The sequence below is a fragment of the Rhinopithecus roxellana genome, chromosome 6 (genome assembly GCF_007565055.1).
Source record: "Rhinopithecus roxellana isolate Shanxi Qingling chromosome 6, ASM756505v1, whole genome shotgun sequence".
NCBI classification, from domain to species: domain Eukaryota; kingdom Metazoa; phylum Chordata; class Mammalia; order Primates; family Cercopithecidae; genus Rhinopithecus; species Rhinopithecus roxellana.
The window spans coordinates 18,274,470-18,299,924 of NC_044554.1; the positions used below are offsets into that span (position 1 = coordinate 18,274,470).

The 25,455-nt window shown below is 37.2% G+C and overlaps 1 protein-coding gene and 1 non-coding gene across 3 annotated transcripts in view; one reads left to right on the forward strand and one right to left on the reverse strand.

Annotated features, from left to right (window-relative positions):
* MAGI2 (membrane associated guanylate kinase, WW and PDZ domain containing 2) overlaps positions 1–25,455 on the reverse strand; it is a 1,518,597-nt gene that overhangs the window by 1,046,914 nt on the left and 446,228 nt on the right. The window lies entirely within an intron of this gene.
* On the forward strand, positions 8,489–8,594 carry LOC115898410. Its single transcript, XR_004058148.1, has one exon. It is a non-coding gene; the product is annotated as a U6 spliceosomal RNA (small nuclear RNA).

Consider the following 25,455-nt stretch of genomic DNA (forward strand, 5'->3'; position numbering starts at 1 on the left):
GACCAAAATACTGATGATAGTCATATGGATAATGAAGTCCGGGCTGAGGTAGTCTCACATGGAGAGGAGGAACTTGTTGGGAACAGGAATAAAGGTGATTTTTGCTATGCTCTGGCAAAGAGATTGGAGGCATTTTGTTCCTGCCTTAGAGATGTGTGGAACTTTGAACTTGAGATAGATGATTTAGGGTATCTGGTGAAAGAAATTTCTAAGCAGCAAAGCATTCAACATGTGACTTTGGTGCTTTTAAAAGCATTCAGTTTTATGTATTCACAAAAATATGTTTTGGAACTGAAAGTTATGTTTAAAATGGAAGCAGAGCATAAAAGTTTAGAACATTTGCAGCCCCACAAAGTGATAGAAAAGAAAAACCCACTGTCTGAGGAGAAATTCAAGCCAGCTGCAGAAATTGGCTTAAGTAATGAGGAGCCAAATGTTAATCACCAAGACAATGGGGAAAATGTCTCCAGGGCATGCCAGAGGTCTTCACAGCAGCCCCTTCCATCACAGGCTCAGAGGCCTAGGAGGGAAAATGGTTTCATTGGCTGGTCCCAAGATCTTGCTGCTTTGTGCAGTCTTGGGACATGGTGCCCTACATGCCAGCTGCTTCAACTCCAGCTGTGGCTGAAAGAAGCAAAGGCACAGTTTGGGCCATTGCTTCACAGGGTGCATGCTCCAAGCCTTGTCAGCATACAGGTGGTGTCAGGCCTACAGGTGCACAGAAGTCAAGAACTGAGGTTGGAGAACCTCTACTTAGATTTCAGGAGATGTATGGAAACACCTGGATGTCCAGGCAGAAGTCTGCTGCATGGGTGGAGCCTTCATGGAGAACCTCTGCTGGGGCAGTGCAGAAGGGAAATATGGGGTTGGAGCCCCCACACAGAGTCTCCAATGGGGCACTGCCTAGTGGAGCTATGAAAAGAGGGCCACCATCCTTCAGACCCTAGAAAGGTTGATTCACACAGATTTCACCATGTGTCTGTAAAAGCCACTCAACACCAGCCTGTGAAAGCATTCCATTAGGGCATTCCATTAGGGCAGCATGTGAGACATGGAGTTGAAGGAGATTATTTTATAACTTTAAGGTTTAATGACTGCCCTATTGGATTTCGAACTTGCATGGGGCCAGTAACCCCTTTGTTTAGGCCAATTTATCCTATTTGAAGTGGGTATATTTACCCAATGACTATATCCCCATTGTATCTAGGAAGTAACTAACTTGCTTTTGCTTTTACAGGCTTGTAGGTGAAAGGGACTTGTCTTGCTTCAAATGAAACTTTGGACTTGAACTTTTGGGTTAATGCTGGAATGAGTTAAGACTTTGGGAGACTGTTGGAAGGGCATAATTGTGTTTTGAAATGTGAATACATGAGATTTGGGAGGGGCCAGGGATGGAATGATATGGCTGCCTCTGTGTCCCCACCCAAATCCTATCTTGAATTGTAACAATCCCCATATGTCAAGGGTGGGAACAGGTGGAGATAATTGAATCATGGGAGCAGTTTCCCCTACACTGTTTTTGTGATAGTGAGTGAATTCTCTCAAGATCTGATGGCTTTATAAGGGGTTCCCCCATTTGCTCAGCAATCATTCTCTATCCTGGCACCCTGTGAAGAGGTGCCCTCCACCATGATTATAAGTTTCCTGAGGCCTCTGCAGCCATGTGGAACTTCGAGTCAAATAAACCTCTTTTCTTTATAAATTACCCAGTCTCTTTTATTTCTTCATAGCAGCATGAAAATGAACTAATACAGACCAAAATGCAGTAAAAATAGAAATTAATGCTAAGAAAATCACTTGAAATAGTACAATTAAATGGACATTAAACAACTTGTTCCTGAATGACTTCTGAGTAAATAAAAAATCAAGTCAGAAATTGAGAAATTATTTGTAACTAATGAGAAAAAAGGATACCACATACCAGAATCTCTGAGATACATCCAAAACAGTGATAAGAGGCGAGTTTAAAGTGCTAAACACCCACACAAAATAGTTAGAAAGATTTGAAATTAACCACCCAACATCATATCTAGAGGAACCAGAGAAATAAGAGGAAATGAAATCCAAAGCTAGCAGGAGACAAGAAATAACCAAAATCAGAACTGAAATGAAGGCAGTTGAGACACAAAAACCCTACAAAACACAAACCTTCTTTGAAAGAATTAATAAGACAAATAGACTGCTAGCTAGACTAGTAAGTTTAAAAATACACAAGATCCAAAAAAAAAAAAAAAAAAAAAAAAAAACACATTCAGAAATGACAAAGGGGACACTGACCGCACAGAAATACAAACCCCTTAAAGAAACACCTCTATGCAAACAAACTAGAAACCTAGAAAATGTTAATAAATTTCTGAAAATATATACCATCCCAATATTTAACCAGGAAGAGATTGAATACCTGAACAGACCAATAACAAATTCTGAAATGGAATCAGTCATAAAAAAAAAAAAAAAAAAAAAAGCCTATGTAACAGAACAAGCTCAGGACCAGACAGGTTCACCAGCAAATTCTACCGGATGTTTAAAGAAGAGCTGGTACTATTCTAAAAAAATGAGGAGAAAACATTCCTTCCTAACTCATTCCATCAGGGCAGCATCATTCTGACACAAAAACTTAGCAGAGACACACACAACAAAAAAATAAATCTTCAGGCTAATATCATTTATGAACAGAGATGCAAAATTCCTCAACAAAACACTAACAAACCAAATCCAGCAGTACATCAAAAAGCGAATCCACCATGATCAAGTAGGCTTCATCCCTAGGATGCAAGTTTTGTTCAAAATATACACATCAGTAAGTGTAATTCATCACATAAACAGAACTAAAGACAAAAAACAACGTGATTATCTCAATAAATACAGAAAAGGCATTAAATAATATTCAACATCCCTTCATTTAATAACTCTCTACAAACTAGGCATTGTAGGAACATACTTCAAAACAATAAAAGCCATCTATGAAAAACTCACAGCCAACATCATACTGAATGGGCAAAAGCTGGAAGAATTCCCCTTGAAAACTGCAAGAAGAAAAGGATGTCCTCTCTCACCACTCCTATTCAGCATAGTGCCAAAAGTCCTAGCCAGAGAAAACTGGTAAGAAAAAGAAATAAAAGACATTCAAATAGAACGAGAGGAAACCAAACTATCCTTGTTTGTTGATGATGTGATTCTATACCTCAAAACCCTCAAAGTATGTGCTCAAATGCTCTTTGATCTGACACACAATTTCAACAAAGCTTCTGGATATACAATCAATGTACAAAAATCAGTAGCATTCTTATACACCAACAACATCCAAGCTGAGAGCCAAATTGAGACTTCAGTTCCATTCACAATAGCAACAAAAAGAATAAAATACCTAGGAATACAGTTAACCAAAGTGGTGAAATACTTCTTCAATGAAAATTACAAAGCACTGCTCAAATAAATCAGAGATGATACAAACAAATAGAAAAGTATTCCATGCTCATGGACAGGAAGAATCAATATTGCAAAAATGGTCATACTGCCCAAAGCAATTTACATCCCTAATAATATTCCTATCAAATTATCAATGACATTCTTCACAGAATTAGAAAAAAACATTTAAATTCATATGGAACCAAAAAGGATCTCCAATAGCCAAGGCAATTGTAAGCAAAAGAACAAAGCTGGAGGCATCACATTTCCCGATTTCAGACTATACTACAAGGCTACATTAACCAAAATAGCATGGTAGTGATACAAAAACAGACATAGAGACCAATGGAACAGAAAAGAGAGACTACGAATAATTCCCCACACCTACAATCATCGGATCTTTGAGAATATCCACAAAAACAAGCAATGGGGAAAGTATCCCTTTTCAATAAGTGGTGCTGGGTTAACTGTTTTGCCCTATGAAGAAGTTTGATACCGGACCCCTTCCTTACATCATCTACAAAAATTAACTCAAGATGAATTAAACACATAGGTCTAAAATCAAAACTATAAAAACCCTGAATGATAACCTAGGAAATACTATTCTAGACATAGAACCCAGCAAAGACTTCAAGACAAAGCCACCAATAGCAATTGCAACAAAAACAAGAATTGACAAATAGGACCTAATTAAACCAAAGAGTTTCTGCATAGCAAAACAAAACAAAACAAAACAAAACAAAACAAAACAAAAAACTATCAACAGAGTAAAGACACAACCTAAAGAATGGGAGAAAATATTTGTAAACTATACAACCAACAAAAGTCTAATATCCAGAGTCTGTAAGTAGCCCAAACAAATTTACAAGCATAAAAACAACAAACCCACGAAAGAGTGGGCAAAGGACATGAACAAACAGTTTTCAAAAGAAGACATATATGTGGACAACAAGAACATGAAAAGAAAGCTCAATATCACTAATGATTACAGAAATGCAAATTGAACCACAATGAGATACTATCTCACACTAGTCAGAATGGCTCTTCTTAAAAAGTTAAAAAAATAACATGCTGACGAGGTTGTGGAGAAAAGGGAACACTTATGCATTGCTGGTGGGAGTGTAAACTAGTTAAACTATTGTGAAGGGCCATTTGGTGATTTTTCAAAGAACTTAAAATAGATCTACTATTTGACTCAGCAATCCCATTATTCGGTATATACCCAAAGAAATATAAACCATTCTACCATAAAGAGACACACATGCATATGTTCATCACAGCACTATTCACAATAGCAAAGACATGGAATCAACCTAAATACCCATCAATGGTAGACTGGATAAAGAAAATGTGATACCTATATACCATGGAATACTATGCAGCCATAAAAAATGAGATCATATCCTTTGCAGCAACATGGATAGAGTGGGAGGCCATTATCCTAAATAAACTAACACAGGAACAGAAAACCAAATACTGCATTTTCCCATGTATAAGTGGAGGCTAAACATTGAGTATATGGACACAAAGAAGGGAAAAACACACACTGGGGCCTACTTGAGGGTAGAGGTTGGGAGAAGGGTGAAGATCTAAAATTACTTATTGGGTGCTATACTTATTACCTGGGTGATGAAATAATTTGTAAACCAAAGTCCCGTGACATGCAATTTACCTATACAGCAAGCCCCCACATGTACCCCTGAACCTAAAATAAGTTTTTAAAAAAGGAATAGAATGTGTATTTGTGTGCATGCATGCATGGGTACATATTTGTTAGTGAAGCAGATGGGGATGGGCAATAAGGAGGAATACAATAGCCATTGGGTATGTTTATGTAAAAAGAATTAGAACGTTGGTAGAGGAAGGATATGGGAAGATTTCTTTATCAGTCTTGTCCTAGGTTGTTATCACTCTCACCACTGAAAGACAAGGTCCTGATCTGAAATAGAAAAATGAAAAGCAGAAATCAAGTTGGAGAGACTGAACCTATACCAATGTCAGAGATTTCAGTGGAAAAGAAAATGGTGGAAAGACCTACAAGTATTATAAACTGGAAAAGAAAGCTATTTATTCCTGTTGCCAAGTGGTTATGAGAGAAGTATATGAGTCAAGCAGGAAGTAGTAGTCAAGGACTATGATAGTGAATAATATTATAATTGACTTTTACTGAATTATAAAATAGCATCTTCCAATTAGTGTTTTAGGGACTACTTATACACTTACCAGGCATACTGCTATAGATTAGTGCATTCACTTATCCATACCTGAAGTTTATCAGTTAATATTTCCTAAAAATTCACTTTTAGACATCTGAGGCTACATTGCCTCTAGAAATGCAAGGAAGACTGAGCCAAATATGGGGAAAAAATAAAGAATACAGAATTAATCAAATATATTCTCTATTGCCCCCATTCCCTGATTACATGCAAAGTTGTCCGTAATTTTTAAACCTATTAAAGGATATTTGGAGGATGCAGTCTTAAACAACTTTGGCTCATCCTTTCAATTATTTGCAAGGAAAGCCTACTGAAAATATGTCTTTGATGTAACTTTCACTTTTACTGAAATATTACGATTTGTACTTAAGAACAATAACTTTTTATAAAAAATGTCACGTGGAAGCGAGAATGTGGACATACAACACATGGATTGGGGGAAAATATTTGCAAGCCATATATCTGATAAGGGGTTACTACGCAAAATTTATAGGGAACTCAAACAACTCAATAGCAAGATAACAAACAACTCAATTAAAAAATGGGCAAGAAGCCTGGTGTGGTGGCTCATGCCTGTAATCCAGAACTTTGGGAGGCTGAGGTGAGATGATTGCCTGAACTCAGCAGTTTGAGAGCAGCCTGACCAACATGACGAAATCCCATCTCTACTAAAAATACAAAAAATTAGCGTGGTGTGGTGGTGCACGCCTGTAGTCCCAGCTATTCAGGGGCTGAGGCATGAGAATCACTTGAGCCCCCGGAGGTGGAGGTTGCAGTGAGCCAAGATCGTCAATCCAGCCTGGGAGAGAGAGCAAGACTGTCTCCGAAAAAAAAGAAAAAAGAAAAAAAAAAATAGGCAGGAAAGCTGAACAGACATTTCTCAAAAGAAGACAAATGGCCAAAAGACATATTTAAAAAATGCTCAATTCACTAATCATTACAGAAATGCAAATTAAAACAATAATGATGTATCACTTCACATCTGTCAGGATGGCTATTATCAAAAAGACGAAAGATAAGTGTTGGTGGGGATGTGGTGTAAAGGGAATCTTTGTACATTGCTGGCAGAAATGTAAATTAGTACAGCTGTTATGAAAAACTGTATGGAGTTTCTAAAAAAATAGAATTATCATATGATCTAGCAACCTCATGTCTGGGTATTACTCAAAGATTTGAGATGAGATTGTCAAAGAGCCATCTATACTCCTCTGTTCATTGAAGCACCATTCACAATAGCCAATTCATGGAATCAACCTAAGTGTTCATCAACAGGTGAATGGATGAAGAAAATATTATATATATAAATTATATATATATTTAATATATATTTATAATATATTTAATGTATAATATATTATATATAATATTACATATTTTATATGCATAAATAAAAATATATAACATATATTTTATATATAATATATAAAAATATATAAAATATAATATTATATATATGTAATCGAATACTATCCAGCCTTTAGAAAGAAGGAACTCCTGTCATCTGCAGCAACATGGATGGGACTGGAGAACATTACGTTAAGTAGAATAAGCTAGGCACAGAAAGACAAGTGCTACATGTTTTTGCTTGTATGTGAAATCTAAAACAACTGAACTCATAGAAGCCAAGAGTAGAATGGTGGTTACAGAGGGTAGGGGGGTGTGGGAATGAAAAGATGATCAAAGAGTACAAAATCTCAGTGAAATAGAATTTTTTCTTTTAGATTTACTGCACAATATGGTGAATGTAGTTAACAACAGTGTATTGTACATTTCCAAATTGCTAAGAGAGTAAATTTCAAATGTTCTCAACCAAAAAGTAAGTATTTGAGATGATGGATATGATAATTAGCTTGATTTAATTATTCCATCTTGTATTAATAAATCATAGCATCATTTTGTAATCTATATATGTAGAATTATAAATTGTCAATACAGAATAATTTTTTAAAAAATCATGTGACTACCCAAGAATAATTTTCAAAATCAAGAAAAATATTGGAGGCTACAAACTTCATTATAAATGAATTTTTGTTGCCTTGGTGGCAAGGCAGAGAGGACAATAAGAAAAATATTACACTAAATAATATATCTTTGGGAGGCCAAGGCGAGTGGATCACAAGGTCAAGAGATCAAGATCATCCTGGCCAACATGGTAACTCCATCTCTACTAAAAATACAAAAATTAGCTGAGTGTGGTGAGTTCCAGCTACTCGGCAGGCAGAGCAGGAGAATCGCTTGAACTCAGGAGGCGGAGGCTGCAGTGAACCAAAATCGCTCTACTGCACTCCAGCCTGGTGACAAAGCGAGACTCCATCTTTCTCTCTCTCTCTCTCTCTCTCTCTATATATATATATATATATATATATATATATATATATATATATATATATTTATAGACACACACACACGTGCATATACATAGATACACACATGATGCCTAAACTCACACAGCAGAGATGTAATGTTTACTCTGGTCTCTTGTTTTTGTGCCAAGCAATTTCTTAGCTGTGCTAGGAATTCTCAACTAGAGAGGGAAGAAGGATGGGCACAGAAAAGGGCATATCCCCAAAATATTATTATTACCTAGTTTATTTTGCAAGTGGCACATTAAACTCCTCATTCAATGCCTCTGAGGAACTGAATGCCTCATTCAAAGCCACCCCCACTGAGGAATATGTCACATCCTCCATGGGTACTGGGCCCAACGATAGACCTTGAACTCCTATTTCAAGTGTAGGTTCTAACCTTATATGCAAAAGGCTGAGTTTAATGTTCGAGGAAGTGAAACATGGTATCCAGGAGTCGGTGACTGAAATAGATTTGGATTTGGTGAGGGAAGAATCAACAATTTTGCCAAGATTTCTGTGTTCACATAGGCAGCACACATAGAAAACTGGAATGATACAGCGAAGATGAGCATGGCCCCTGCACAAGGATGACCCACAAATTCATGAAGCATTCCTTTAAATAAAACAAGCAAACAATTTTGCCAAAATTTATAGCAGGGTGATTGAGAAAATGATGGTAACATTGACACAGATTAGATGTTGAGACAAGGAGGTATTTTGTTTCACTTTGTTTTTAAGGGTGTGGCAACCTGACAGGACACAGGGACATAGTTCTCTGTTTTTGTTTATTTGTTTGTTTGTTTTTGTTTGTTCCTTGGTTTTAACACATAGTGCATTTGGGACTGAAAATAAGAAAGCAGATGCAAACATGCTAAATGCATGTACATAGCAGGTGTTTAAGCAGACATTGGGTGGATGAATACAAAAGAAGGTAACAGAAGAGAGAATCTACCATATTAATGGGAATGGCATTATCATGGCATATCCTTCTCAAATTATTGATTTTATCTTCCACTTAAAATCAGGAGGTACTGTGAAAATTAGAACAGAAATCTCAGGATTCTTCTTCGGAATAGAGTTCCCAAAACTTCATTTTAGTATCATGCTTTTCAGTTCATATGACTTGGATTATTTATATACAACACTGAAGGACAATTTGTATGCAAATATTGTTGGCACAAGTCCATGATTAAATTGCAAAAGCTTGGAATGATATGGAACTTATCACTGATTACTTTCACAAGCGGCTCTCAGAAACAGAATCTCAATAAATCACTACCATTCTTCTACATGTTATACATCTGAACAACTAGCACCTTATCAGCATGCTAAGAGTTAGATATAGCAATCATGTTCTTCATGAGCATGATACAAATCTACCAAGAAGCTGCTACAAATTCATCCCTCACTCTTGTTATCATGTTTACGATTACTTTCCCTTTGCTGGTTTTATGCGGTTCGTATCTCTGCTCAAATATTACTCCTCACCCTATCTCCCACAACTCCATTGTCATCATTCACCATTCTCATACTCTACTTGTTTACATGGCACTTACCACTATCTAAACTTATGTATTTACTTGTTTATTGCCATCATCCCCTACAATGAAAATTTTATAAGAAAGATGAGCCTGATACTTAGTAGTTATTCCATAGGTATTTGCTCAATGACAAATGAAATGGATGAAATACAAAGCATTTTTGGAGAGGCTATAAACCTCTCATATACAGAACAGTAACAGCATAACAGTAATAATATCACGTTATATCTCAAAATACCGAATTTTTCTATATTAAATGCTTAATAAGCTTCATGATATTTATATTGAGAGCTCAATCTGGACAACTATAAAGAGCAATTAGCAAGTATTCTAAATTATGCCAACTCTTTAGAGTTCTGCAACAATGACTAATTGTTGATATTTTGAGATAATTTTATGTATTGATTAAAGGTGTCTTTATAAACAAAAAGTGTTTACTGAATGTGGCTTCCTGATGTAAAATGTGTATTTAGTTTCTCTTATTAATAATAAAAAATTGTCCATAATCAAAGCACATTTGTTTTATTAAAAAAGTTTGTTTTTGGCAGAGCAAGATGGCCGAATAGGAACAGCTCCAGTCTCCAACTCCCAGCGCGAGCGACACAGAAGACCGGTGATTTCTGCATTTTCAACTGAGGTACTGGGGTCATCTCACTAGGGAGTGCCGGACAATCGGTGCTGGTCAGCTGCTGCAGCCTGACCAGCGAGAGCTGAAGCAGGGCGAGGCATCGCCTCACCTGGAAGCGCAAGGGGGAAGGGGATCCGTTTTCCTAGCCAGGGGAACTGAGACACACAACACCTGGAAAATCGGGTAACTCCCACCCCAATACTGCGCTGTAAGCATACAGGCACACCAGGAGAATATATCCCACACCTGGCCGGGAGGGTCCCACACCCACGAAGCCTCCCTCACTGCTAACACAGCAGTCTGCCGCGATCTATCCGCAAGGCAGCAGCGAGGCTGGGGGAGGGGCGCCCGCCATTGCTGAGGCTTAAGTAGGTAAACAAAGCCGCTGGGAAGCTTGAACTGGGTGGAGCTCACAGCAGCTCAAGGAAGCCTGCCTGTCTCTGTAGTCTCCACCTCTGGGGACAGCGCACAGCTGAAGACCAACAGGGGAAACAGCGGGGGCCGGTGCAGACGCGAACGACTCTGTCTGACAGCTTTGGGGAGAGCCGTGGATCTCCCAACGTGGAGGTTGAGATCTGAGAACGGACAGACTGCCTGCTCAGGTGTGTCCCTGACCCTGAGTAGCCTAGCTGGGAGAAATCCCCCACTAGGGGCAGTCTGACACCCCACACCTCACAGGGTGGAGTACACCCCTGAGAGGAAACTTCCAAAGGAAGAATCAGACAGGTACACTCGCTGTTCAGCAATATTCTATCTTCGGCAACCTCTGCTGCTGATACCCAGGCAAACAGGGTCTGGAGTAGACCTCAAGCAATCTCCAACAGACCAACAGACAGTCCTTCTGACTGTCAGAAGGAAAACTATCAAACAGGAAGGACACCTATACCAAAACCCCATCAGTACGTCACCACCATCAAAGACCAGAGACAGATAAAACCACAAAGATGGGGAAGAAGCAGGACAGAAAAGCTGGAAATTCAAAAAATAAGAGCGCATCTCCCCCTGCAAAGGAGCGCAGCCCATCGCCAGCAATGGATCAAAGCTGGTCAGAGAATGACTTGGACGAGAGGAGAGAAGAAGGCTTCAGTCCATCAAACTTATCAGAGCTAAAGGAGGAATTACGTACCCAGCGCAAAGAAACTAAAAATCTTGAAAAAAGAGTGGAAGAATTGACAGCTAGACTCATTAATGCAGAGAAGATCATAAACGAAATGACAGAGATGAAAACCATGACACGAGAAATACGTGACAAATGCACAAGCTTCAGTAACCGACTCGATCAACTGGAAGAAAGAGTATCAGCGATTGAAGATCAAATGAATGAAAGGAAGCGAGAAGAGAAACCAAAAGAAAAAAGAAGAAAAAGAAATGAGCAAAGCCTGCAAGAAGTATGGGATTACGTAAAAAGACCAAATCTACGTCTGATTGGGGTGCCTGAAAGTGAGGGGGAAAATGGAACCAAGTTGGAAAACACTCTTCAGGAAATCATCCAGGAGAACTTCCCCAACCTAGTAGGGCAGGCCAACATTCAAATTCAGGAAATACAGAGAACGCCACAAAGATACTCCTCCAGAAGAGCAACTCCAAGACACATAATTGCCAGATTCACCAAAGTTGAAATGAAGGAAAAAATCTTAAGGGCAGCCAGAGAGAAAGGTCGGGTTACCCACAAAGGGAAGCCCATCAGACTAACAGCAGATCTCTCGGCAGAAACTCTACAAGCCAGAAGAGAGTGGGGGCCAATATTCAACGTTCTTAAAGAAAAGAATTTTAAACCCAGAATTTCATATCCAGCCAAACTAAGTTTCATAAGTGAAGGAGAAATAAAATCCTTTACAGATAAGCAAATGCTTAGAGATTTTGTCACCACCAGGCCTGCCTTACAAGAGACCCTGAAGGAAGCCCTAAACATGGAAAGGAACAACGGGTACGAGCCATCGCAAAAACATGCCAAAATGTAAAGACCATCGAGGCTAGGAAGAAACTGCATCAACTAACGAGCAAAATAACCAGTTAATATCATAATGGCAGGATCAAGTTCACACATAACAATATTAACCTTAAATGTTAATGGACTAAATGCTCCAATTAAAAGACACAGACTGGCAAACTGGATAAAGAGTCAAGACCCATCAGTCTGCTGTATTCAGGAGACCCATCTCACATGCAGAGACATACATAGGCTCAAAATAAAGGGATGGAGGAAGATCTACCAAGCAAATGGAGAACAAAAAAAGCAGGGGTTGCAATCCTTGTCTCTGATAAAACAGACTTTAAACCATCAAAGATCAAAAGAGACAAAGAAGGCCATTACATAATGGCAAAGGGATCAATTCAACAGGAAGAGCTAACTATCCTAAATATATATGCACCCAATACAGGAGCACCCAGATTCATAAAGCAAGTCCTTAGAGACTTACAAAGAGACTTAGACTCCCATACAATAATAATGGGAGACTTCAACACTCCACTGTCAACATTAGACAGATCAACGAGACAGAAAGTTAACAAGGATATCCAGGAATTGAACTCATCTCTGCACCAAGCGGACCTAATAGACATCTATAGAACTCTCCACCCCAAATCAACAGAATATACATTCTTCTCAGCACCACATCGCACTTATTCCAAAATTGACCACATAATTGGAAGTAAAGCACTCCTCAGCAAATGTAAAAGAACAGAAATTATAACAAACTGTCTCTCAGACAACAGTGCAATCAAACTAGAACTCAGGACTAAGAAACTCAATCAAAACCGCTCAACTACATGGAAACTGAACAACCTGCTCCTGAATGACTACTGGGTACATAACGAAATGAAAACAGAAATAAAGATGTTCTTTGAAACCAATGAGAACAAAGATACAACATACCAGAATCTCTGGGACACATTTAAAGCAGTGTGTAGAGGGAAATTTGTAGCACTAAATGCCCAGAAGAGAAAGCAGGAAAGATCTAAAATTGACACTCTAACATCACAATTAAAAGAACTAGAGAGGCAAGAGCAAACACATTCAAAAGCTAGCAGAAGGCAAGAAATAACTAAGATCAGAGCAGAACTGAAGGAGATAGAGACACAAAAAACCCTCCAAAAAATCAATGAATCCAGGAGTTGGTTTTTTGAAAAGATCAACAAAATTGACAGACCGCTAGCAAGGCTAATAAAGAAGAAAAGAGAGAGGAATCAAATAGATGCAATAAAAAATGATAAAGGGGATATCACCACTGACCCCACAGAAATACAAACTACCATCAGAGAATACTATAAACGCCTCTATGCAAATCAACTAGAAAATCTAGAAGAAATGGATAATTTCCTGGACACTTACACTCTCCCAAGGCTAAACCAGGAAGAAGTTGAATCCCTGAATAGACCAATAGCAGGCTCTGAAATTGAGGCAACAATTAATAGCCTACCCACCAAAAAAAGTCCAGGACCAGATGGATTCACAGCTGAATTCTACCAGAGGTACAAGGAGGAGCTGGTACCATTCCTTCTGAAACTATTCCAATCAATAGAAAAAGAGGAAATCCTCCCTAACTCATTTTATGAGGCCAACATCATCCTGATACCAAAGCCTGGCAGAGACACAACAAAAAAAGAGAATTTTAGACCAATATCCCTGATGAACATTGATGCAAAAATTCTCAATAAAATACTGGCAAACCGGATTCAGCAGCACATCAAAAAGCTTATCCATCATGATCAAGTGGGCTTCATCCCTGGGATGCAAGGCTGGTTCAACATTCGCAAATCAATAAACGTAATCCAGCATATAAACAGAACCAAAGACAAGAACCACATGATTGTCTCAATAGATGCAGAAAAGGCTTTTGACAAAATTCAACAGCCCTTCATGCTAAAAATGCTCAATAAATTCGGTATTGATGGAACGTACCTCAAAATAATAAGAGCTATTTATGACAAACCCACAGCTAATATCATACTGAATGGGCAAAAACTGGAAAAATTCCCTTTGAAAAGTGGCACAAGACAGGGATGCCCTCTCTCACCACTCCTGTTCAACATAGTCTTGGAAGTTCTGGCTAGGGCAATCAGGCAAGAGAAAGAAATCAAGGGTATCCAGTTAGGAAAAGAAGAAGTCAAATTGTCCCTGTTTGCAGATGACATGATTGTATATTTAGAAAACCCCATCGTCTCAGCCCAAAATCTCCTTAAGCTGATAAGCAACTTCAGCAAAGTCTCAGGATACAAAATTAATGTGCAAAAATCACAAGCATTCTTATACACCAGTAACAGACAAGCAGAAAGCCAAATCAGGAATGAACTTCCATTCACAATTGCTTCAAAGAGAATAAAATACCTAGGAATCCAGCTTACAAGGGATGTAAAGGACCTCTTCAAGGAGAACTACAAACCACTGCTCAGTGAAATAAAAGAGGACACAAACAAATGGAAGAACATACCATGCTCATGGATAGGAAGAATCAATATCGTGAAAATGGCCATACTCCCCAAGGTTATTTATAGATTCAATGCCATCCCCATCAAGCTACCAATGAGTTTCTTCACAGAATTGGAAAAAACTGCTTTAAAGTTCATATGGAACCAAAAAAGAGCCCGCATTGCCAAGACAATCCTAAGTCAAAAGGACAAAGCTGGAGGCGTCACGCTACCTGACTTCAAACTATACTACAAGGCTACAGTAACCAAAACAGCATGGTACTGGTACCAAAACAGAGATATAGACCAATGGAACAGAACAGAGTCCTCAGAAATAATACCGCACATCTACAGCCATCTGATCTTTGACAAACCTGAGAGAAACAAGAAATGGGGAAAGGATTCCCTATTTAATAAATGGTGCTGGGATAATTGGCTAGCCATAAGTAGAAAGCTGAAACTGGATCCTTTCCTTACCCCTTATACAAAGATTAATTCAAGATGGATTAGAGACTTAAATGTTAGACCTAATACCATAAAAACCCTAGAAGAAAATCTAGGTAGTACCATTCAGGACATAGGCATGGCAAGGACTTCATGTCTAAAACACCAAAAGCAACGGCAGCAAAAGCAAAAATTGACAAATGGGATCTAATTAAACTAAAGAGCTTTTGCACAGCAAAAGAAACTACCATCAGAGTGAACAGGCAACCTACAGAATGGGAGAAAATTTTTGCAACCTACTCATCTGACAAAGGGCTAATATCCAGAATCTACAAAGAACTCAAACAAATATATGAGAAAAAAACAAACAACCCCATCAAAAAGTGGGGAAAGGATATGAACAGACATTTCTCAAAAGAAGATATTCATACAGCCAACAGACACATGAAAAAATGCTCATCGTCACTTGCCATCAGAGAAATGCAAATCAAAACCACAATGAGATACCATCTCACACCAGTTAGAATGGCAATCATTAAGAAGTCAGGAAACAACAGGTGTTGGAGAGGATGTGGAGAAATAGGAACACTTTTACACTGTTGGTGGGATTGTAAACTAGTTCAACCATTATGGAAAACAGTATGGCAATTCCTCAAGGATCTAGAACTAGATGTACCATATGACCCAGCCATCCCACTACTGGGTATATACCCAAAGGACTATAAATTATTCTACTACAAAGACACATGTACACGTATGTTTATTGCGGCACTATTCACAATAGCAAAGACTTGGAATCAACCCAAATGTCCATCTGTGACAGACTGGATTAAGAAAATGTGGCACATATACACCATGGAATACCATGCAGCCATAAAAAAGGATGAGTTTGCGTCCTTTGTAGGGACATGGATGCAGCTGGAAACCATCATTCTTAGCAAACTATCACAAGAACAGAAAACCAAACACCGCATGTTCTCACTCATAGGTGGGAACTGAACAATGAGATCACTTGGACTCGGGAAGGGGAACATCACGCACTGGGGCTTATCATGGGGGGGGAGGGGGGAGGGGGGAGGAGGGAGGGATTGCATTGGGGAGTTATACATGATATAAATGATGAATTCATGGGTGCTGACGAGTTGATGGGTGCAGCACACCAACATGGCATAAGTATACATATGTAACAAACCTGCACGTTATGCACATGTACCCTAGAACTTAAAGTATAATAATAAAAAAAAAAAAGTTTAAGTATATGATGATTTATGACTTTACTGCGTTTTATTTCTGCTTTAAATGTTATATAATAATTGATTTAGATTTATCATCCAAATAATAATCTTATACAATCATCAAATAGAAAATAAGAATATAAGAATAATCATTACTATTTTCAGTATATTCACACCAGGTATGAAACTATAGAGAACACAAACTATTCTGCAAACATATTATATTACAAGATTGTACCATAACATAATGGCACCAACTTTAATATATAATTTTAGCTTTCAGTTGAGCTATGTTTCATTATATTAAGTAAAAATGAAAGCTTTTGACCTAGTGAATCATCATGAGGAAAAATGGATGGCAAATGCAATTAATTTTAATATGTAAGTTTTATGCTTCAAAGTAGTATTTGCTAAACAAATACTCCCTGCCATTCTTTTGGTTTTGATCAATATAAGACTGCAGGGGCCAGGCATGGTGGTTCACGCATGTAATCTCAGCACTTTGGAAGGCCAAGGCGGGTAGATCATCTGAGGTCAGGAGTTTGAGACCAGCCTTACCAACATGGTGAAACCCCATCTCTACTAAAAATACAAAAAATGAGCTGGGTGTGGTGGTGGGTGCCTGTAATTCCAGGTGCTTGGGAGGCAGAGGCAGGAGACTCACTTGAACTTAGGAGGTGGAGGTTGCAGAGAGCCGAGATTGCACCATTGCACTCCAGCCTGGGTGACAGAGCAAGACTCTGTCTCAGGAAAAAAAAAAAAAAAAAGAAGACTGCAGGGCATATTATCCACTATTAGAGTGGAACATCAAGTCTAGGTTTAGATTTATTTTTTAACCATCAACTTATTATCAAATGTTAATTTTTAAAAATATGTAAAAATCTGAGGCACTCCATTAGTAGCTTTCAGAGAATCTATTATTAAAATTCAGCCTGCAGCAAAGGACATTAGTAAAAGGAAAGAGTTTCTAAACAAAATATTTAACGCTCAAAGTAGTAAACATATGGACAAGAATGTAGGAATTTCATCAGTCAGTTTTTATTAGATGTATCCAGACAAAAAGTAACTTTTAAACTTTTCTAAAATCTGAAATCACTTTAACATTTCCAGAGGTCTTTTAAAGATCTTTTGAGAAAGACAGGCTACAGCTTGGTGGAGCTATTCATTTACTGTGACAAATTATTTTCCTGTGATGAGGAATGGTTGTACTAGAAGATATAAATTAATCGATAAGTACATGAGTTGTCAAAAAATGGTTTCATCAAAAATGCTAAAAGCCAGGAGATTTTTTTTTTTTTTGAGACGGAGTCTCGCTCTGTCGCCCAGGCTGGAGTGCAGTGGCTGGATCTCAGTTCACCGCAAGCTCTGCCTCCCGGGTTCATGGCATTCTCCTGCTTCAGCCTCCCGAGTAGCTGGGACTACAGGCGCCCGCCACCATGCCTGGCTAATTTTTTGTATTTTTTAGTAGAGACGGGGTTTCACCGTGTTAGCCAGGATGGTCTCGTACTCCTGACCTCGTGATCCGCCCATCTCGGCCTCCCAAAGTGCTGGGATTACAGGCTTGAGCCACCGCGCCCGGCCAAGCCAGGAGATCTTTGAACCACAGTCCAGGTTTAGAAGACCTAGTGGAGGGATGCTCTTGGATCCGTTCTATCTATGGAACTCTCTTTTGCTTCTTCCCAGGTCTCCTTTGTTTCTGTGCTAGTGAAACAAAAATCCTGGATGTAGAACTCCTCCATGTATTATCTATACTGGAAATTTCAGAAGGTGATGGACTCTAGGCAAATGTGCTTTAAAAGAAAGCTTAACTTGATCCAAGCAAGATGTATAGCTATATGTTTCTTAAATGTTTTATACCATTTGGTCACCTATGTGAACGAAGTCTTTGTTTAAACACAACTCAAATAGCAATTTTGGTTTTGTCTGTTTTCTTTGATAGTATGTATTATAATTTTCATTAAAATATTTCAGAATAAACATTTTATATATGTGTTTTCTATGTCTATGTCTGTGTAAGATGTGTAAGTAAACTTTAATCTACACCTTATGGACAATTAGTTACCAAGGAATAACTTAACCAAGACTCAACACTCTAAAGGAGATTACTTAGAGACTGCAAATGTTTGCACATCTACATTGGATTGTTATTAATTTCCATTAGGAATCTTGGAAATGAATTTCTATTGCCAAAATTAAGCGTGTTCAGGATACATAGTTGGTTAGAAAAATTGTAGTGGATTCATTGTTATTACATGAACAAAGCATAATAACTTGGCCCAATAGCTTAATATAATAAGGGCAGGGCTTTTGGTCTTCTCTGTCAGAGGTACATAAAGTTCAATCCAGTGGTAGTGGGTGAAGTGGTTGACACTGTAAATAACTTGAGGGTAAAAAACATCTGTAGCAATTTATCAGAATAATTTTATATCCTTGAGTTCTAAATACACTAACAAAACAAACACACCAACAAAAACAACTAGGAACTTGTATTTTGTATTTTTAAAATGTTCTAGTAATTCACTATTAATTTTTAGTATATTTTTTAAAAATATTAGTCTTCAAAAGATGAAGAAAAAAATAATACAATGAGACACACTAGCCTAGTTCCTTGTTAGCTTTATATTCTTCCATCTACCCTAAATAGAAATTGTTGGGTTTGCTATCATAATGCCACTGAGTTTTCCAAAAGAGTAATCTTTTAATGCATGGAGCTGTCACGGGACCTGAAGGCTGAGGAAATTTCATGAATGTTTGCTTTTTACCATTTCCTGTCCTTTTGCTTTTCCTTTCCTTGTTTTTTCCCACTTAATAAAAATATTGTTATGTTTGACAAAATTTGACCTGTCAAATGTAATGCAATGATCTTCAAAATTAAATTACATTTCAATGTAATACCCTACCTGGTATCCAGGTTGTGGGTGGGTGTACAAACTCCAATATTTACCAAAATAACTTTCCAGTTGCTAAAATGCCAAATAGGCTTTTGCCATTTCTTTCCCAAGTTCAATCAGCCCTTTTGCCACTGCTCCTATTTTGAAACCCATGTAATTTGTATTTCCTGTTGTTTTTTTCAAAGGCTCAGAGGATAGACTCATTACAAGAAGGTGAATACACAATATTTGTGAAAGAGCAGAATTATATATGAAGTTATAAAAGATACTCAAAGAACTTTCTCCAGGGGATTATAACTAAATCTTCACTCCCAGCTGCCTCACTTGTCAATTAGTTACAGTGTGACCAAAATGGCAGCAGGCAAATGTGAACAATCCAATACTGACCATAAGCACATAAGACGAAACCACTCACCCTTGTCCTTCGTCAGTGTAGAAATCTGCTTCAGTAGTACTTTGAAATACAAAGGATAATAATATGGCAATAACAACTGGCAGCTTTCCCAGATTTTACTGCTCTCTAATTTTGTATTAACTTCAAGAAAGATGAATTTCTTAATAAGGAATTAGGGCTTTGAGTTGCTGTCTAGAGCAAACTGGCAATTTGACTGATATCTTACATGTAAACCTTAATGATTACCACTTAGATATTTAAAGTTCTGCAATTGCTCCCACTAGGTTTATTACGAGAGAAATAATCACCTCTACAGATGTCTTTTGACATATAATAAATTGAAAAGCATGAAATCCTTTCTATAAAGTATTTGTTTTGGAATATCTACTTTCCAAAAACATGACTTTTTTTGAATCAGTGTATTCCCACAAAAAAAAGCATGTGTGGTGGGGGGGGGGCCGTGGGGGAGAGGTGGGGCGAGTGTGTGTTGCTGCTCTGGAAGTTAAGGTGATTGAAATATTGTTCTATCGTTGCTCTACCAGCATCAATTTAGTTTTGCTTTATGAAACATTTGAAATGAAAAGCAGTGTAAATCTATTAAGACTTAAAAGTGACTCATACTATGTGATTGTGGAACTGGGTTTATCTGTCTGACATTATTAGTAAAATAGCTGCCTTATGTCACATAAACATCTGGACCATGACAACACTACCCTGTTAGCAAATTAAAATACCTCTTTAAAAAACCCTCACAAGTCACCTTTTATATAGTCTTCCTAAAAATAGGTAAAGGCATAATTATGTAAATTCCAAAAGAGAATTGTTTCAATCAACATCATAAGGTGCACAGTAATTTGGCTCAAGGATGATTATAAGGTTTTAAAATATGTAAAATGGGATACATATCTGCTCATAAAATCAAGTATTTAATTTATTCTTTATTAGCAAACCTATTAATTTCTTACATTAAGAAGACTTTCCCCTACAAATAATATAGAATTTCTGATTCAATCTAGATTCATGGAGAGCATTTAGTTACTTTTCCAAACAAGAAATCATAAATGAAGAAGATGAGAGAAACCCAATTCTTAATCCTGTAAGTTATTTGAAAGTATACTTTTCATTAATTTTGGCTTTAAAAATTGAACTTAAAATCTTCATAAAGATATTTCATGTTGTTAGTACATTGACTAATTTAAAAATTGTTTGAATAGAAATATGTAAGGTGAGAGAACATGACATTGATAACACACAGATATGTTCAAAGCACCCACAGGAAGACCTGCCCATCAGAAACATGAGGAGTCAGCAAATAAATGATTCAGGATTTCTTCACCATCAAATGCCACTTTGTAAAATGTGACAGACCAGGAAGTTAGGATGATCTAAATTAAACTAAAGCCCACATGTATAATCCCTCACAGTTTCTAAATAACTTTCACGGATAGCATCTCATCTCATCTAAAAAACATTAAAAGGTAAGCAAAGCCAGCAAGTATCTTTGTCTCTTATTTGAGGAAGCCAATGTAAAAATAGGATAATTGACTTGAGGATTATCACACAACTGTTATGGAGAGATGTTAGATTCTTTGGTACTTTCACCCAATTCATCCCCACATCCTGTGTATCAGGAAATGGGCATGTTTCCTACACGACTGAGGATTAATGATCCTAGCCCATGACCCACCACTAAATTAATATATTCCGTAGCACTAGGGATGTCAGGATACTAGTCAAAGAAATCAAGTTGGCTGTGGATAAAGAGGATAATTTTAGCTTTGTCTCCTTTTTGTTTAAAGCCGTTAAGCAAGATTTAAGCAATTATAGCTGGATTAAAAATCTCAATCTTCCATCCTTATACCACTACAAACTCTGTGGGAGATTTGAAACACATGTCTATATTTTCAGGGATTTTTTCCCCCCGAGAATCCTCAATGCACAAAAGAAGCAAAACAAGTTGATCTCAAGAAATGAAGGACATATGAGTGTAATGGATGGATAAAGAACCTAAACTCAAAGTGAAATAATAAAGTACAAATCAATGAGTGAATAAAATAACTACCAGTGGTAAATTTTAACATTGGTGAATCCCCCTCAAAAACTCAAATCTATTAAGAGTCAATTTTAAGAAATTGAGCAGTTTCAGAAAACCAGATGTAACAATTATGTTAATCTTTTATGTCTTGCTCACTTCTTAAACAAGATGCCTGCCTTTCATTCATGTAGGGTTTCACTGTCAAGTAAAGACTAAGCATTCCAAAATCCAAGATAAAACTTCACATTGACACTTAAACCTTTTTTTTGACATTTGGTCAGAGCTGAAAATCCAGCCAACCATTATTTTTTGACAGAATGACAGAAATAAGCAAAGCAGTTTCCTCATTCCCTTTGTTCAAGTAAGCAGCAATATAATACCTAAAACATCTTTCCCAAAGTATGTTCCACAAGATGTTAACAGCTATTATGTGGGAAAAAAATGTTCCACGGTCAAATAAATTTGACAATCATTGTGTAAAACCAAATTGAGAAGTTCTCTTTATTTCAGGGGCCCTTAGGACCATAATTATACTTCTGGTTATAAAACCCCTGTGTTTCATGACTATGTACTAGGAATTATGGCTCTAAGGAAAGGATCTAGTTATCCTTCCTACTACAAGCACAATCGGAGTACTAGAACTTGACCAGGCCTAACACACTGAAATAGTGAAGAGCTTCTCTGTATGTTCTGGGCTTCATATGCCACCATTGCTTAGGAATACAATCCCCTAAATTTGGAGGAATTTTATGCTTGCTAATAGATCAAGGTTGCTTCTTAGTTCCACTGAGAGTAATTTTTTTTAAAAAAACAAAATCACAATACCAATATTACACTGAGAAAATGTGATAAAGCCCTAATCATCAAATATCTAAGTCAGAGCTCAAATCTTCCAAATTATGGCAGAATTTTTAAACAGATGATTTGTTTTAATGACCATGCAAGTTCCCCTTGCATGTGATTGATATGTCATGTAAGGCTACTAGTAATATATAGATGTGCTTTTCCTTCCTTCTTTTTTGTCTTCCAATATTTGTCATTATTCTTAAACTGGAAAATTTTTCTTGTAAAGTTTCTCACCTTCTGAATTTTAAGGATTATATCTTACTATGCCTTTTAACATGTTCCTCTGTCCCTTGAACCTTCCACAGTCTTGTAGATAAATCTAAAGGCTTGACTTTGTTCAGGTTTAATTTTTAATTTATGTTTACTTGCCAGAGATCTTCTGTATGTCCATCAAGAGTCATGTAATGTCCAGAAGTTTCTCTTTTTGTGACATTAATAGTAGCCACTGATGACCACTGTCTAGACTGATTATTTCATTAAAGGTTTTCAAGTGACAGTGATATTCTAACTTTATTATTTCATCTTCATTAGCTGGCATATTTTTATAAAAAGGAACTCAGTCTCATCAACTATGTGGTTAGAGTTTTTACAAGAAAGTAAGGTAAAATGTTGTCTCCATTTCTTTACCAGATTACAGATTACGGAGATGGTTCATCGGCTTCCTCCAAACAAACTAAGGGGCTTTTTTTTTTCTTTTTAATTCATGTAATTTTTTTTATTATGAGCTCCTGGATTACAAAATATTTTGTGTTTTTAAATCCATTGTCATTACTCTTTTTCTTGATGATAATTTTGTACCCCTTTTTATGGCCAATAGAAGCCTCTTTCAGTTCACTTTTGAATCTTTCTGTTATGAGCCAGTAGACTTTGATAACTCTATTGCATTCGGGTTATACTTTCATTTTTAAAAAAGTAAAATATTTTTATTCCCTTACTTGTTTTAAGACAAAAGGTAGCAATCATGCACCATTTCCTCTACCTTGAATTTTGTTCATTAAGAATCATATATGGAGATAATTTTCATTTCTTTTTACAGCTATATAGTATGTCACTGTGTATGGAATATAATTTCTTCAATGAATTCCTTTTTGATGCACATTTGGGTTGCTTCAAGAGTTTGCTTTTCTAAAATATGCTGCTGTAATGCAGTCTTGCCTGCATTGTTTTTAAATTCTATTCATGTTGCTGTGTGTCTAGTCTGTTGTTTTTAACCATGTCAAGGTACTCCATGGTACATATAGACAAACATAATTTTATAAAAACCACAGAGGCAGAATCCACTAATGATTCTCATTTGTAAAGATATAAACAATTTACTGTATTATAAATTGATAGTTTTTGCAATTACATGAATTGCTTTTCACTGTCTGATATAGTTTGGATGTGCCCCCACTCATTCATCTTGAACTGTAATCTGAATTCTAATCCCTACGTGTTGGTGGAGGAAACTTGTGGGAGGTAATTAGATCATGGGGCTGGTTCTCCCCACACCCCATGCTGTTCTCATGATACTGAGTGAGTTTTTATGAGATCTGATGGTTTTATAAGGGGATTTCCCCACCTTTGCTCTGCACTTCTCTCTCTTGCCACCATATGAAGGGTATGTTTGCTCCCCCTTCCATCACGATTGTAAGTTTCCTGAGGCATCCCCAGCTATGCAGAATTGTGAGTCAGTTAAATCTCTTTTTGTTTTTAAAATAAATTACTCAGTCTCGGGCGTTTCTTCATAGCAGCATGAGAATGGACTAATATAATGTGTCGTAATTCTTTTTTTTTTAAATAAAAAAACATAGATTATTTCTTCTGGAAGAGTTATTGCTTTCTCACAGGCAACAAACACAAAAACAGACAAATGTAATTACATCAAGCTAAAACGCTTCTATATAGCAAGGGAAACAACCAACAGAAAGAAGAGACAACCTACAGAATAGGAGAAAATATGTGCAAACTATTCCTTTAACAAGGGATTAATAACAAAAAATATATAAAGAACTCAAGCAACTCAACACTAAAAATAGTAATAATCCCAGTAAAAAGTGGGCAAAGAGTTTGGGTGCGGTGGCTCACATCTGTAATGCCAGCACTTTGGGAGGCCAAGGTTGTCAGATCACTAGAGGTTAGGAGTTCGAGACTAGCCTAGCCAACATGGTAAAATCCTGTCTCTACTAAAAATATAAAAATTAGCCAGGCATGGGGGCAGGCACTTGTAATCTCAGCTACTCATAAGGCTGAGGCAGGAGAATTCCTTGAACTCAGGAGGTAGAGGTTGTAGTAAGCTGAGATCATGCCCTGCACTCCAGTCTAGGCAACAGAGTAAGACTCCATCTCAAAAAAAAAAAAAAAAAAAAAAAAAAAAAAAAAAAAAATGGTCTAAGAACATGAACAAACTTTTTTCAAGAGAATACATACAAATGGCCAACAGGTATATGAAAAACTGCCCAACATCACAAATCATAAGAGAAATGCAAATCGAAACCACAGTCAGATATTATTTTACCCCAATTAAAATGGCTGTTATCAAAAAGACTAAAAATAACAGATGCTGGTGAGGATGTGGAAAAGGAGAAAACTCCTGTACACTGTTGGTGGGAATGTAAATTAGTGCAGCCACTATGGAAGAAAATATAAAGATTCTTCAAAAAACTAAAAAATAGAACTACCATATGATCTAGCAATCTCCTCCTGGGCATATATCCAAAAGAAGAGAAATCAATGTGTCTAAGAAACATCTGCATTCCCATGGTTATCGTGGCACTATTCACAATAGTCACAATATGGAATCAACCTAAGTGTCCATCAAGAGATGAATGAATAATGAAAATGTGGTATATATACAAACTGGAATGCTGCTTGGGACCCTGAGGTGGGAGGATCACTTGAGCCCAGGAGTTCAAGGCTGCAGTGAGCCATGATCATGCCACTGCAATCTAGACTGGGTGACAAAGTGAGACACTGTCTTTTAAATTTGATAGATAGATAGGAGATATACACATATATGTGTACATACACAATGAAATATTATACACAATGAAATATTATTCAGTCATAAGAAGAATAAAATC